This window comes from Electrona antarctica (genome assembly GCF_951216825.1).
Source record: "Electrona antarctica genome assembly, chromosome: 24".
Classification (NCBI taxonomy): domain Eukaryota; kingdom Metazoa; phylum Chordata; class Actinopteri; order Myctophiformes; family Myctophidae; genus Electrona; species Electrona antarctica.
In genome coordinates this window covers 14329320-14344082 of record NC_136803.1, presented here as the reverse complement: position 1 = coordinate 14344082, position 14763 = coordinate 14329320, and the positions used below count along the sequence as shown (strand labels likewise).

The 14763-nt window shown below is 44.9% G+C and overlaps 1 protein-coding gene across 1 annotated transcript in view; it reads right to left on the bottom strand.

The window, feature by feature from the left end:
- Nucleotides 1–12892, bottom strand: part of raph1b (Ras association (RalGDS/AF-6) and pleckstrin homology domains 1b) — an 87163-nt gene extending 74271 nt beyond the window's left edge. Inside the window, 1 exon segment of the mRNA XM_079495744.1 lies at nucleotides 12589–12892. The gene's annotated coding sequence lies outside the window, so the exon portion shown is untranslated.
- Between the last annotated feature and the right edge of the window lie 1871 nt (nucleotides 12893–14763).

Genomic DNA, 14763 nt, shown 5'->3' with positions numbered 1-14763 from the left:
CCAGGCTTAGTATAGTTGTTTAAAACTAACTAACTAACTATCGGTCATCTTTCCATTGGAAAGAAGTAATAGGCTATATATTAAGTATGTGTATGTATACTGGCATAAGTTCTGTTGTGCAAATCAACTAAATAAATACATAGTTGTAGACAGCTTGCCTCTTAGGCGCCACGCTTTAAAGAAAAGTGTTTTTTTTACTATCAATCTTATATCCGTTGTTGGCAGGAGCCATTTGGAACGCCCTGACGTAAGCATTGGGTGGGTTTAATCCAATCAGGGATGCAAAATGGAGCGACTGAAAGCAATCTGTAAAGTAGGAAGTAAATTCTTCCCCATCCCTCTTCTGGACGGCCCATTTATCCCCCCCAGTCAATAATGCATATTTTCCAAGCTGCTGTGTGTGGCAGACAGCACATACACATCAGTGTTGCCATGTCTGCTCATGCCCATTTGAAAACATTTTGTGCCAGAGAAGGGACCCTCGTACCAGAGTTGTGCTGTTAAAATGCTCCCAACGTGAACGTGACGCAACGGGACGCGCTGTGAGCTTGTAGATCAGCTATTTTCAAACACCCGATGCATATAGGTTTGAAGTGCTTAACCCATTTTGACCTGGGAACGATTCTATAAATGTCTTCTAAATCCTGACAGTTTTCAGAAAAAGCTATGTTTCTATGTCAGTCGTTCTTCGATTTTTCAAAAATAGCAGACCTACAAGCTCGTAGCGCGCCACTCGGTGGCTAACACCAAAAGGGGTTCCCGCCCAAAATGGGTTAATGCGTTTGTCGCTTCTTATCTAGTTGCTCATTTCTCTCGAAGAAATCTGGCGACACTGCCACACATTACCATTTCCTCTGAGTTAGCGCTTCGCTAGCCTCCGCACTGAGACATGTGTTCCCAGTAGGAAGCACTCGACGACAAAGAGCCATTATATCCCTCTGTCTGTACGCCCTGTCTGTCTGTCTGTCTGTCTGTCTCCCAGACAGTCCGTCCATCAAACAGGACCCATCACTGTCAACACCAGGCCTTTTCCGGCTCTTTATAGGACCGTGTTCCCTACGACGCCCGCAAGGCAAGGTGCAGTCACAATAAAAGACACAGACACAGCAGATCATAAATCAATCTCTCCGCCTTAGCCCTGTGGTTGCCTTGCTCCTCACTTCAGTTCAGTTCATACGGACAGTTGGAAACACACTTATTATAGTTGTCTTTTTTTGGGGAGGCGCGTTTGAATTTGGCTTAATTTTAGATCAGTAGTTTTAGTTCTTCAGGTTATAATGAGGAAAACGTTGATTTATAGATTAGAAGCTGAAAAAGATAACATCCGAGTCAAGAATGCATGACACACACACTAAAACAAAGTCCCGTGCAATTCTATTTAGTGTCCGTTTATTTTAGTTTCAGTTTACGCAATTATAATTTCCCCCCCTTCTAGTTTTAGTCTTAGTAGTAAACGAACAATAACCTTGGTGGTTGTGGAGCTGCGGTCACTGTCGACTCCCTCTGGGCATGACCGTCCTCCATTACACGGACGGTTGGCCCTCAGATGCAGGGATCGGTTTCAGGCGGGGGTTATACAGGTGTTGTGGATGAGGTGCTGCTGCTTTGACAATCACACGATGCCCACAGAGACGGTCCACGATAATGGAACCACATGTAGGATCAAATGCTTTTTGAACCTCGGCTCATCGGGGTCCCTCTCGGATTTCTCAGCGTCAGTGTGCCGGTGAAATCCCCTCTCAGATGAAAGGCAAACAATGGCAACTTAACCTCTCTCTTAATGGACTGTCTATGTGACTTTAAGCCCACGTGTTTGTGTGTGTGTGTGTGTGTGTGTGTGTGTGTGTTAGCACCTCTCACGCCCGTTGCGGTATTTAAAGTCTCTGTCCACATGTCCCATGGTGTGGTTTCAGTCTGTCCACATCAATCGTACGAAGAATAATTTCTGCTCAATAATATACTTCGTCTCTGTCGGGTGGAAACCACATGACTCATGTAGGATTCCACATCTATTAATTATGCAAATACGTTGGACCCTCCAGAATTGTAATGGTTAATTGTGGTAATCCACAAGCATACACACCAAAACAAGAGCATGCACGCCAAAACAAGAAGCCAGGGACTTCCTTGTTGACATGACACATGGTGGTATTGGGTTACCGGTGGGGATGGGGAGGGGGGGGGGCTTGTTTTGTCCCTGCATACTTCCTCTGCCGTTTATTTTAGTGGAGCTCTGATTTGGCTTTCAGTCGGGCCTCATCTGCGTCGTGTGCCCACTGCCCTCCCCGCGTCAAACCTTTTTTTCTGTGAATGCTATTTTAAAAACCAAGCTCACAAGCTTGGAGATCTGCTGGTAGATCTGCCGTTTCCGCTGTTATGTCCTTGACTGAAGTAGGGCTTAAGCGGTGAAGAGCTTCTCGCATCAGGCCGTGTCATTCTAACACGGAGATAAAAACGGCGAGGCTCATCTGCAGGTCGGCATCCACCTTATTCCCTGCCTATATCCCCAGAATCCCCTTTTTCCCGTTAAATGGTCAGTAATGCCACCACCAGTGATTGGACCTCGTAACGTGTGAATGGTGTGTACCGTGCCTTCTGCACCGGCACATTTCTCAGGCCAGGGAAAAGGACAACAAACATGGGAAACGCAGGTCCCTCCCTAAACGCACAAACACAGAAAACTGCAGAGCTGCTGCCGCTCATATTTCTTTTAAAACACACAGCTAATAAAAGACGTTTATGTTTGCCTTTGATCGAGCTACTTTTCATTTTTCTTTCTCTTCTGCATTATAGACCTAACTGTATAATGTGTCAATTGTTTTCCTTTTGTTTCATGCATCCTAATGCCATTGGATAATTGTTTCCTTTGCTTGACGCAATTCACTGAATGGCCTTGTTGTTGAAATGTGCTGTACAAATAAAACTGCCTTGGATAAACTCATACCAGATGATGCTCACCACCTTTAACATGTGCTACAACCAACGTACAAACTTTTAATTGATTGTCATTCTTCTTTTCTTCATTCATCTTTATTTCTATGTTTCCCGTAATTATTCCTGTTTAATTCAAAAATCACTGCAATGGCATGGTTTGGTTTGTTGCATTTTTGATGCAAGCATTGTCTATGCGGGTCGAGTGGAGCGAGTGCACACAGTGACAAAACAGCCAGCTGCCACCATCAGGAAGTCAGTGATAAACACCTGGATAAGGCAAGCTGCTTACAAATACACACACACAGTGAAACAGAGACCGTCCAGATGGGGATCAAAACAGAGGCAACACCACAGCAGGGTGTGAACGAACTGTTTGTGTGTGTGTGTGTGTGCCTGTGCGATATTCGCTCATGATTATTGCCGTGGCTGTATAAAATGATGCTGTCTCCACTGCACTCCCTTCATCACACACACACACACACACACACACACACACACACACACACACACACACACACACACACACACACACACACACACACACAGTTAATTAATACCTGGAAAACAACGACAACCACAGTGGATGATACGGGTGATTTTTTACTTGGTGTCACGCATCGAAAGTAGCCAGTCTACCAGCTCGCAACGCAGGCTCGCCGCTCGTACAGATCGGCTATTTTGGGTGTGCGACCTACTAACTCTGGGAGAATGAAACGCAGAAGAGACAGTTGTAGGTCACTCAGCACTCACTGCTCTTTGGTCTAGAATAGATGGTTGCACGCTCTCTCTCTGTGTGTGTGTGTGTGTGTGTAAGATGTCGCTTGAGTGCACCTGACAAGCGAGGTGCCCTTGTTCTGCCTGACCCAAACAGGCTGCAACACACACACACACACACACACACACACACACACACACACACACACACACACACACACACACACACACACACACACACACACACACACACACACACACACACACACACACACACACACACACACACACACCCCTCACTTTACATCAAAAGTCCTAACTATTACTCAAAGTATGTTTGAGTGTGGGCGGGGCACTGGGGCACGGACAGATTCTGGACCGGGACAACGAGGACCCTTGACCACCCATCTAGTGGCGTGGGGGGGCCGGGGGCCCTAAAAGATGATTGGCTGAGGGACCTCCATGAGTTTTTATATCAGTTCCTTCCCTAGGGTGGGTAACTTGAGGGACAACTGCTGTGTCTTGCCATGGTGGGCCTGCTAAGCTTTTCCACCATCAAAATCACGGACACCGACGCACAGCCACACCTTATGAACGACCGTTATCTGGGCCTCGGAACAATTATGTTCAGACACATGGGCCCTCTGTCCTCATGAAAAGGCCAACAGGGAGGGGACTCCAGGGGGACAGGGGGTCCGATGAGGGCCCTGTCCTCGTGAAAAGGCCAACAGGGAGGGGACTAGGCACTCCCTGCCCGACGGAGGGCTTCAGGCAGACGGCCTGGCGTCCAGACATTTGTACTCTTTGTTTTCAAATGGCAGCAGCAGCTGTTCCACCGAAAGGTCAGCAAAATGTTAGCGGAACAAGGACCTATAGAGAGAGAGAGGCAGGCACCACGTGTCTGTGTGGCGCGGGTTAAAAACGTGTGCGTGCGTGCGCACGCACACGCACACACAAACACACGCACAGAGGTGTGGCTGTCACGATCGTGACATTTTAGTAGACGATTAATTGACATACTTAACAAATTAATTGTGTTTTGGGCATTGAACATATAAATAAGAATGACATTTCCGTTTGCCCTTTTCGCTTTATACTTTGTAAACCAAAGCCTTCAGCAGTGCAGATAACTTAAATATACAAAGAAATAACTGACAATGAACAGTACCAATTACCAACATAACGTAGGCCGCCTACTGTATATTCAACAATTTAATACTTTCAAAGATTATTATCTTTCAACGCATTTATACAGACACGATCCTGACGATTATGTAAAGATAACTGCGATTATCTCACATAATTGCGATCGGGTGCAGTTACGCAATAATTGTGGACCAGGAGGACTACACCCAGGTGCGCAAGACAAGAATTCAGACAAAAGTATGACTGATTTTACTCGAGTAAAGGAGCCAAAACTTACATGACCTGTCAATGCAATGGAAACCCAGTCTGGCTCATTGAACAAGGATTCACATGTTTTTATACCTGGCCACAGCTACAACTATAGGAAACAAACATGTTGCATGTCACATGAGTGTCTGTTGATTGTTTAGCTCAGACAACAACCTGAAGAAACAGTCCCTACTGTCTTAGAACTCTTACTCTTACTCTTACTCATCCCATGGCCTAGGGGGCCGTAGGGGTGTCATGGTGGATGCTTGGGCAGTCAGGGATCTCCAGCACTCTCGGTCTTCAGCTGTGCGTAGCAGGGTCTGGAAGATGCAGCCAGTCCATTCCTGTTGAGAGTAGGGGCTCCTGTTCTCCAGCATGGGTGGTGACTATCTGTCTAACGTAGTCTTAGAACAGTAGGAAGTAAAATAGATAATAATAATAATACAAAACAAATCATGTGAATCCTTACTAGGGATGAGAAGTCCCAAGGTCCGACTTCAAAGGTTACGGGTGCAGTACTAAGTTCCGACCAGTCATTGGTCCGACAACGACAACCTACCTCAAACCCTAACCTAACCATAACCGCAAGCACGGAGCAGCACGGCATGTTCGCCAACCTTAACGCATGTTCGCCAACCTTATTCCGCTCACCAACCTTAACGCATGTTCGCCAACCTTAGCGGATGTTCGACAACCTTAACGCATGTTCGCCAACCTTAGCGGATGTTCGACAACCTTAACGCATGTTCGCCAACCTTAATCTGGTCGTTTTCCGCATGTCGGACCAATGAGCGTACGGACCCCGTTACTTCCTTTAGGCAGAATCACAGAATACAACTAATGGAGAAGAGTTACTTTCATAAGGGATATTATTAAACGTTTGCTTCTCAGAAATCCTCGACACCTATCAGGTGACTCAGAGGAGCGGTGGTGGTGGTCTCCTCCCACCCACCGCCAGCGAGCCTATCAGGTGACACAGAGGAGCGGTGGTCTCCTCCCACCCACCGCCAGCGGCCCTTATCAGGTGACTCAGCACGGTGCCCTCTGGCAGGCGGCCCTATGATGGTGTGTTGAGTTAAAGGGCTGCGTTTGAAGTGCCATCCATCCCACCTCGCCTCGCCGGGCGGTAACTCAACCTGGGTAAGCTACACCACACTGGCCCCTGGATGGATGCTTTGTGTGGGGAGTGGGTTGTCTTGTGCTCAGGGTTTGGGGGGGGGGGGGGGGGGCATGCGGTCACACTTTAGCTTTGGAACTCACGCGACTCACTGACTTGACTGGTTTAACCCACCAAAATGATACCTCTGTACCTTTAGCAATTAATAGAAAGTTCAATCAATAAAAAGGGCATACATCGGTCGTTACAGACAGATGTCAGACGACCTCTCAAACATCAAGAATAGTCTTCAGCACGCACGCACACACACACACACACACACAAACACACACACACACACACACACACACACACACACACTCACTCTCTCTAGGGATCACTCCTGAAGCCTGGAATGTCTTTGACAACTGCTCTTCTCATCTAATCCCTTCTCAGATCATCTCAAATAAATAAAGCGCACCTGAAACGGATGACAGCCAGGTGGGAGGGAGAAGAAGAGGCTCGTTTTTTCTTATCCACAGCAAAATAAATAAAGAAGAAGGAGACATTAATGAGAAAACCATGTACTGTCTGTTGTTGATGCAGCCTGTAGTGTACACAGTCTCATACTGTTGTACCTGTGCTCATAAATACATGTAGTGTGCTGGAGCAGAGAAGACGGCTGTGTTGTGTGATTTGAGCCACGAGGCAACAGAGGATGCTTCACCCTCCAGGGAGCATGAATGAGCTCAGCAGGTTTCATGGCAATCCACCCCTTTCTATTTTGAGACGTCACGGGTGAAAAGTGGACAATTTTATGGCTCAACCCGCAAAGAGGCCGATTCTACCAAATGTCTCTCTAAATACTAACAGTTTTCTTGAAAACCTATGTTGCTATACTGTTGCTGTCGGGCAACATATTTGAACTTTTTGTGTTTTTTTTCCGTAAATTGACAACCTACTTGATCACACTACAGCGCCACACAAACGCATCAAAAGTAGCAGATCCTCAAGCTCGAAGTGCGGCGCAAAGCGACACGTTTCGTCTTGTCAATCTGCTACTTTTGCTGCTTTTGAATTTGAATACTAAAAAGTAACAGTTTGAGGTTTTTAGCCCCGACAGAGACGATATATTAGCTCAAATCTAAAACGCCACCGATGCCTTCCCGGTTAGTTATTGGTGACACTAGAGGAAAAGGCCATTGATCGCAAAATTAACCCGACTCATCCTACAGGGAGCATGAAATGGACGGCAAATCCCACCCAGCCAGTAGTTTCTAAGATAATATCTTGTTCCGGAGTAAAATGGCGGACCGACCGGCTGCCCAAGAATGCCATCCAGCCATCCAGATAGTGGAGCTAATACATCAACAGACTGCGAGTGGGAGTTCCATTGTTAGTGCTGCTGCCGTTTCATCTGAAACATGTTTTCTCATCATGTACACTGCTCACTTAAGCTGAATTTATACTCCGCAGTAGGACGACAACGAGGTGCTCTGATGGCTTGTAAATCAGTTATCTTTGGCGAGTGATACCCTAGCGATTTACAGCACAGATGCACTGTAGACGAATACAAAGAACGTTCGCCCCAAAACGTGTTCCCCCCGGGGTCAAATCCGGCAACCACGGAATGGTCGCCACCAGGTATTCCTAACCGTAACCTCAGTAAAACTATACCTAAACCTAACCTTAATCCTAAAAGTAACCTCAGTAAAACTATGCCTAAACCTAACATTAATCCTAAAAGTAACCTCAGTAAAACTATGCCTAAACCTAACCTTAATCCTAAAAGTAACCTCAGTAAAACTATGCCTAAACCTAACCTTAATCCTAAAAGTAACCTCAGTAAAACTATGCCAAAAGCCTAACCTTAATCCTAAAAGTAACCTCAGTAAAACTATGCCTAAACCTAACCTTGGATCCTAAAAGTAACCGCAGTACAACTATAATGCCTAAACCTAATTTTATTCCTAAACTTACCGTGGTATTGTCTATACTGTTACTACTGCACTGTTGACTTCTGTGTTATTGGATTTTGGAGGGAAAAAAAACGTCTTTGGCTCTCCATTTTTCCAAAATGTTCTGTGGAAGCACAGAGAAAACCTACGTGTTTACGCGGTTCGGGGATCGATCCTACTGGGTATATAAATATTCCGTGACTAGTACTAATGTATTTATTAACTCCGGGCCTGTAATGAGTTAAGTGAGCTTTAAATAACGTGCCTTTATCACCAGGACATATCTTCCGTGCTGTTGTAACTAACTGCATTACAACAATAGGCCTGCTTTGAACCATGTCGTTCATTTGGCAAACCAACCACAAGTTCCAGAATAGATCCATTCATCGCAGCTACTCATCACAACTCTAACCACACGAGCAAATATAATATTGAAACCCCTGCATTCTCCACGAGCCAGTTGAATAATTAACTTCTTAAGAAATGCATTCAGCCCTTGCGCACAAAGCCGCAGGAAAGCCGAGCTAGAGTTTACTTTTAAAGTGAAGGAAGGAAAAAATAATAAACAATACATCATCGCTACCACAATGTCCTAGGGTCTTCGCTCATTTTTCATGGTCTCTGCTTGCTATGCGTTTCTTTCTGGCCAGACAATGGATGCAACACGACTCCCGATTCCAGCTCCGTCTGCGTCTCCCCCTCGCAAAACACAATCCAATAGGCTTTAAGGCATGTGCCTGCCTGGGGGTGGGCGGGTGGGGGTGCCAGCCAAAAGGCTAGTGGTTATTTTCAACCCATTAACTGCACTGTATAAGCCAGTGAGTCACATTGTTAGGGCTGTCTGTGACTCCGCTGTGCCCAGTGGTGGAAAGTAAAGTACATTTACTCAAGTACTGCACAATGTTGAGGTGTTTGTACTACTTTAACCCATTTTGACCTGAGATCAGATTCTAAAAATGTCTTCTACATCCTGACAGTTTTCTGAAAAAGCTGTTTCTATGTCAGTCGTTCTTCGATTTTTCAAAAATAGCAGACCTACAAGCTCGTAGCGCGCCACTCGGTGGCGCGCTATGAGCTTGTAGATCTGCTATTTTTCAATAGCTAAAGCATAACATAATGCTAACACCAAAAGGGGTTCCCGCCCAAAATGGGTTATTTGTGCTTTTACATCACTAAGTTCACTACAATCATTTCTAAACTTTACTAGTTACTGTACTTTGTAGATTTTGATTATTATTACAACATACATTAACCACTTCATCAATTTGAAAAAAGCCGATCTACAAGCTTGTAGATATGCTATTTTCAAAAGATTTTTATACATTTGACAACTTGAAATGGGACAGTCTGCACAATGAGTACTTTTACTTTCGCTACTTTAAGTACATATTGATGCCATTACTTTTGTACTTTCACTCAAGCCCATTTTGAATACAGGACGTCTACTTTGTAACAGAGTATTTGCAGTATTGATACTTTTACTAAAACGTTGAGTACTTTTCTCCACCACAGCCCAGAATAGCGCGCTGCCGCCCGCCGCTGCTTTGTGGATGCAGATCAGGCCCGACCCGCTCGGAGGAAACAGACAGACAGTCCATTATGGAGCTGGCGGGGGCCGACAGAAAGGACCGGCTGACTTCTAGTGACCCCGCCGCGCTCTTTTCACAGCTTCTGTGCTTCGTTTCATTATACTTTTGTCACAACAACGGCGTCTGTCCTCCTCATGTTAAAGAAAACAAATCCGGATTTTTTTCAGCCACTTGAAAACACCCTACAGTCTACACTTAGTACACTACACCAATGGTTCCCCAAACTGGGAGTCGGGACACCCAGGGGGGTCCACAAATGATTTTGCAGGGGGTTCCCCAGAGGATTAGCTTAATGTGCAACATTGTTTTCTCACTCAACAGTGAACAAACCCAACATACTAGTATAAGTGTGTTCAGGGTATCTGCACATTTCTAAAGTGACAATTTAAGAACATAAATATAAGGATATATAAAAACAAATACAGTCCTTTAGTTTGCCCAGCGGTGAGTTGACTTGACTGACCGGCTACAACACACACTATCTCACACACACACGCACACGTGCACGCGTGCACGCACACGTGCACGCACGCACGCAGAGAGTTGTTTACTTTAGCTATAGGTCCCATATGGCAGCCAGACAGACAGTGGCTGTCCTAAGTCCTATCACCCTGTACAAATGACCCTTGCTCCCTACGGTCAAGTAAAGAGCCATTATCTTTACAGTGTTAACGTCTGGAACCAAGCGGAACCTCCCAGTGCTGAAGGATTTCTAGTTCTACCTCCAGAGTGTGTGTGTGTGTGTGTGTGTGTGTGTGTGTGTGTGTGTGTGTGTGTGTGTGTGTGTGTGTGTGTGTGTGTGTGTGTGTGTGTGTGTGTCCTCAGATGATTAACAGTAAACAAACCCTTAACCCAACATACAGTATAGGTGTACTGTATATACAGGGTATCTGCACATTTCTAAAGTGACCTTTTCAATACGGACCAGATTGGCCAAATATGACGTAAAACTGAGGCAAACATTGTGAAAATAGCCGATCTGCAAGCGTGTAGTTTGGCTATTTTCACAATATTTATCCGTGGAACCGAGTTAAACTAAATGTCATGCCTCAACTCAGAACTCCTATAATTCCAAGTGCTTGTCAGGGTGGGGTGTCCCCTGTTCAAAATGATTGTTTTGGAGGGTCCCCAGTTCAAATCTGATTATTGTGTGCGTGCGTGCGTGCGTGCATGCATGTGTGTGCGCGTGCGTGCGTGTGTGCCAGTAGCTTGTTGCAGGGCAGCCATTAAATGGATTATGGATTACATAGGATAACTGTCATTTAAGCTCGTTCAAGGCGTCCGCATGCTGCGGCTTTAGCAGCACTAGTAGTAGTAGCAGCAGTACATATCAACACCGTCTGTCTATTAACACATCAACACTAGAGGCGAGGCCCGCAGTACAAGCAGAAAGGGCCCTTTGTCAGTCAGAAGAGGGGCCCACATCCACATTGGTGACAGCAGGGACCCCCGCCAGTACATCATTTCTATAGAACTGTGTTGCAGATTAAACTTCTTCATAGACTCCATACCATAGTTATAGCTTCATATAGCCTTGTTTGACAGCACTGTCGTCAGTGTATGTCGGATTCACGTTAACGTGCAATATCAGCATCAATACTATTAATAAACTTGACCCTTCACCTCTTTGCCGAAAATAGCCGATCTAGAAGCTCACAATGCCTTGCAGCATTTCAGCTAAAGTTCAGCTCAAAATAGAGATGCTATGGTTCAAGTTGTTCATGTAAAAAACATCTCTGCTATGATCACACAAAGATATAACAGAAGACCCCTTGAAGTAACTCTGAGGACCTCCTGGGGGTCCCGGACCCTCTGTTGAAGACCCCTGTCACATTGACATGAGTGTAACAAATGCAAGCAAAATGGTTTTGATTGCATTCATACTACACAGACACTCCCGGGGTTAAATTATCAATGAGGATCTTTTTTTGGTACGCTATATGACCGAGTAAGCCTCGCCCCTTTTAATTAAATGCCACCTCCTCGGTGCATCATGACAATGGATTTATGGAGGGTTGATAGCAGGACATGATGATCATAAATAAATATACATTCAGGATGCTAATATAAAAACGGCAGCAGCAGTGATAAAACAGGGTGGGGACTATACTGGAGCAACCAGCCATGATCCTACACGCTTCTGTTCTGTGTCTGATGCAGAGAAAGAGAGAGAGAGGGGGGACACAAGATAAAAATGAAGCCCCCCCATGCATGACACACAGACCCCCCCACACAAAAAAATGCATTTAGGCAACATAGCTAGAAAACAACCATCACCATCATCATTCATGTTGACTCTCTCACTTCTCCCAGACACAGACAGACAGACAGACAGACAGACGCACCCTTTCTTTCTCCCAAGGAAAGCAGTCCGATGGCCGCACACTCTCTCTCTCTCTCTGACTGACACACACACACACATCACACACACACACGACCCCCCCCCCCCCATTCAAGCAGCTGCTTGCCAACCCGTTACAATGTTTCCAAACAGTCGCTTGCAGCAGAGGACCGTATGTTTACGTTCTGTACGTACACACACACACACACACACACACACACACACACACACACACACACACACACACACACACACACACACACACACACACACACACACACACACTCACTATCTATTTTACACTGCAAGCCTCTCTCTCTCTCTATCTCTCTCTCCTTTCTCTCCATGGGAGGATAGGATGGGCTCTCTGATTGCCACGGCATTAACAAGCATTTATCACACTATTAAAGGCCATGCCTTTCTCATTGTAGTTTTCCTTCCTAAAAGAAACACATGCCGCATCCATTTGCACATCAGCCCCAACGAGTACAGCAACACATAAGGCCAACGGGAGATGGGTTATTAAAAAATAAATAGGGAAAAATGATCTAATCCACTTACCAAGCCAAACGGGAATCCGATAGGAGGGAGGTCTGTTGTGTTCCCACCGGGAGAGACAGAGAGGAAGATCCAGAGAAATATACCAATAAAAGCACGGATGATGATGATGATGACAAGAAAATAATAGCACCAATATATACAGCCTTCTTAGATGTACAGGATGAGGTTGTTGTGTGTTGTGTTCATGTTTGTTAGGCAGGAGGAGGAGAACACCACACTACACTAACACATCCATTCTTCTGTTCTCTCTCCGCTGGAAGGCAAGGCACGTTGCTGCTGGGGAGGCGTTGCCAGGTTGTGGGGCGTTGCGAAAGAAACAAGCGACCAGGTCTGTAGGAAAGTACTAGGAAAGAAAGTTTTGTTGACTGAGACTAATTAAAATGTAATGTAGTCGACTACGACTAGACTAAGACTATACCATTTCAGGACTAAAACTAAATGGTGTGTTCAAAAGACTAAGACTAAATCAGAATTTGCTGTCAAAATTAAGACTGCTAGGAAAGGCCTAGTCTAAGATAATAGATACTAAATATAGCTGCAAGCAGCGATAAGAAGGGGTCAAGCCATAAAATAAAAGGCTATATGCACGAATGAGCTATACTAGAGCTCATATAGCTATAGCTATATAAACACAATGAATGCATTAGGCCTAACAAGTCATGTTATATAGAGAGGAGTGACGTCATACACCCCACAAATCAACCATGTGTAGCATTGCGCAGAAGCGGGGATTGAACCCGGGGCTCCCACTCGCCAGACCAACGCGCAAACTGTCTATTGGCACAACAGGTTGCACGTTGGTCTGGCGAGTGGGATCCCCGGGTTCAATCCCCGCTTCCGCGCAATGCTACAATCTGGCGTAGTCAGCAGGACGTGGAGCGTGATATCCTCGCATGAGTGTGAAGTGATAAGCATGAGGATGCGCTTCAAAAATACACATGCATTCGCAGGGTCCAGATTTTGGACCCAATCAGGTTCCGTGTTCCAGGCTCGTGTCATTGATTTTAGATTGGAGATGACGTCATGGGTTGTTTGTCAACGCTGTACTCCCGTTTCCCGCAACCAACCATGCATTGATTGATTGATTGAAAATTGTATTAACAGATTGCAGACTGGGTACAGTCCAAGGAAGGGGTCAATAGCCTACAAAAACTGCTAAGTGGATAAAACCAGAAAAATCTGTAAGACTTGTTTACTATAGGATCCTCCATTTTCAATTAATAAAAAAACAAAACATTTAAAGACAAATACAAATATACCGTATATGGTAAATGGTGCATTTATACAGCATAATGATTGTGCATTACAATTCAATTCAATTCAATTCAATTGGCTTTATTGGCATGAGAAAACATGCCAAACATTTACATAGCCAAAGCAAAAAGTGGAACAATACAATCAAACAAACAATACAATGTACAGTTGAAAGTCAGAATCTCCAATAAATCAATGTCTATATGTACCAAGATCACTCAATGCAGATAGTGCAGGAATACACACAATTATTAGTCTTTAGGGTGTTTGTGTTCCATTTGATATCCTTCTCTGTCTCCTATCACAGCAGCTCACGAATCTTGCTGCTGTGTTTGCACATTGTTGTACTTCGCCCAGCAGATATGGGACTTTTTTGTCATTAGTCATGTTTTCAAAATCTCTGTGGGTGATTGTAATCTGTGGGAAGTCTGTGTCTCTATTGTCTTGGTACAGTAGAGTCTACTGAATGAAGTAGAAACATGTTTTTGATGAATTGAACATGGTGGACCCTCTTGTAAACAAGTGTAATGCTTAATTGGGTCGTCCACTCACAGTTAACAGCCTTTGTATTGAGTTTGTGCTTGAAATGTACTGTAATTCTGCAAACTGTAAATATTTCAATCAAAAAATCAATCAGTCCTTAACCATCTGTCTACTGAGTAGACAGATGGTTAAGGACATGTTTCCACTGCAGTGTGCAGTGGGTCGGTCTTCTCTAGGAGACAGGTCTGCCTATAACAGCCTTTCTTGATCGCAAGACTGTGCTCACTGAGTCTGTACCAATTACGATTTGTCTATGTTTTGAGTCAGCAGTGGCTCAGGGGTGTAGAGTGAACAGCTTGTATAAAGGCGTTATAAATGCACCATTTATATCGTCAGTCACGGTGCTCAGGTATTCTGCCACAGTGTATTCTCTGTTTA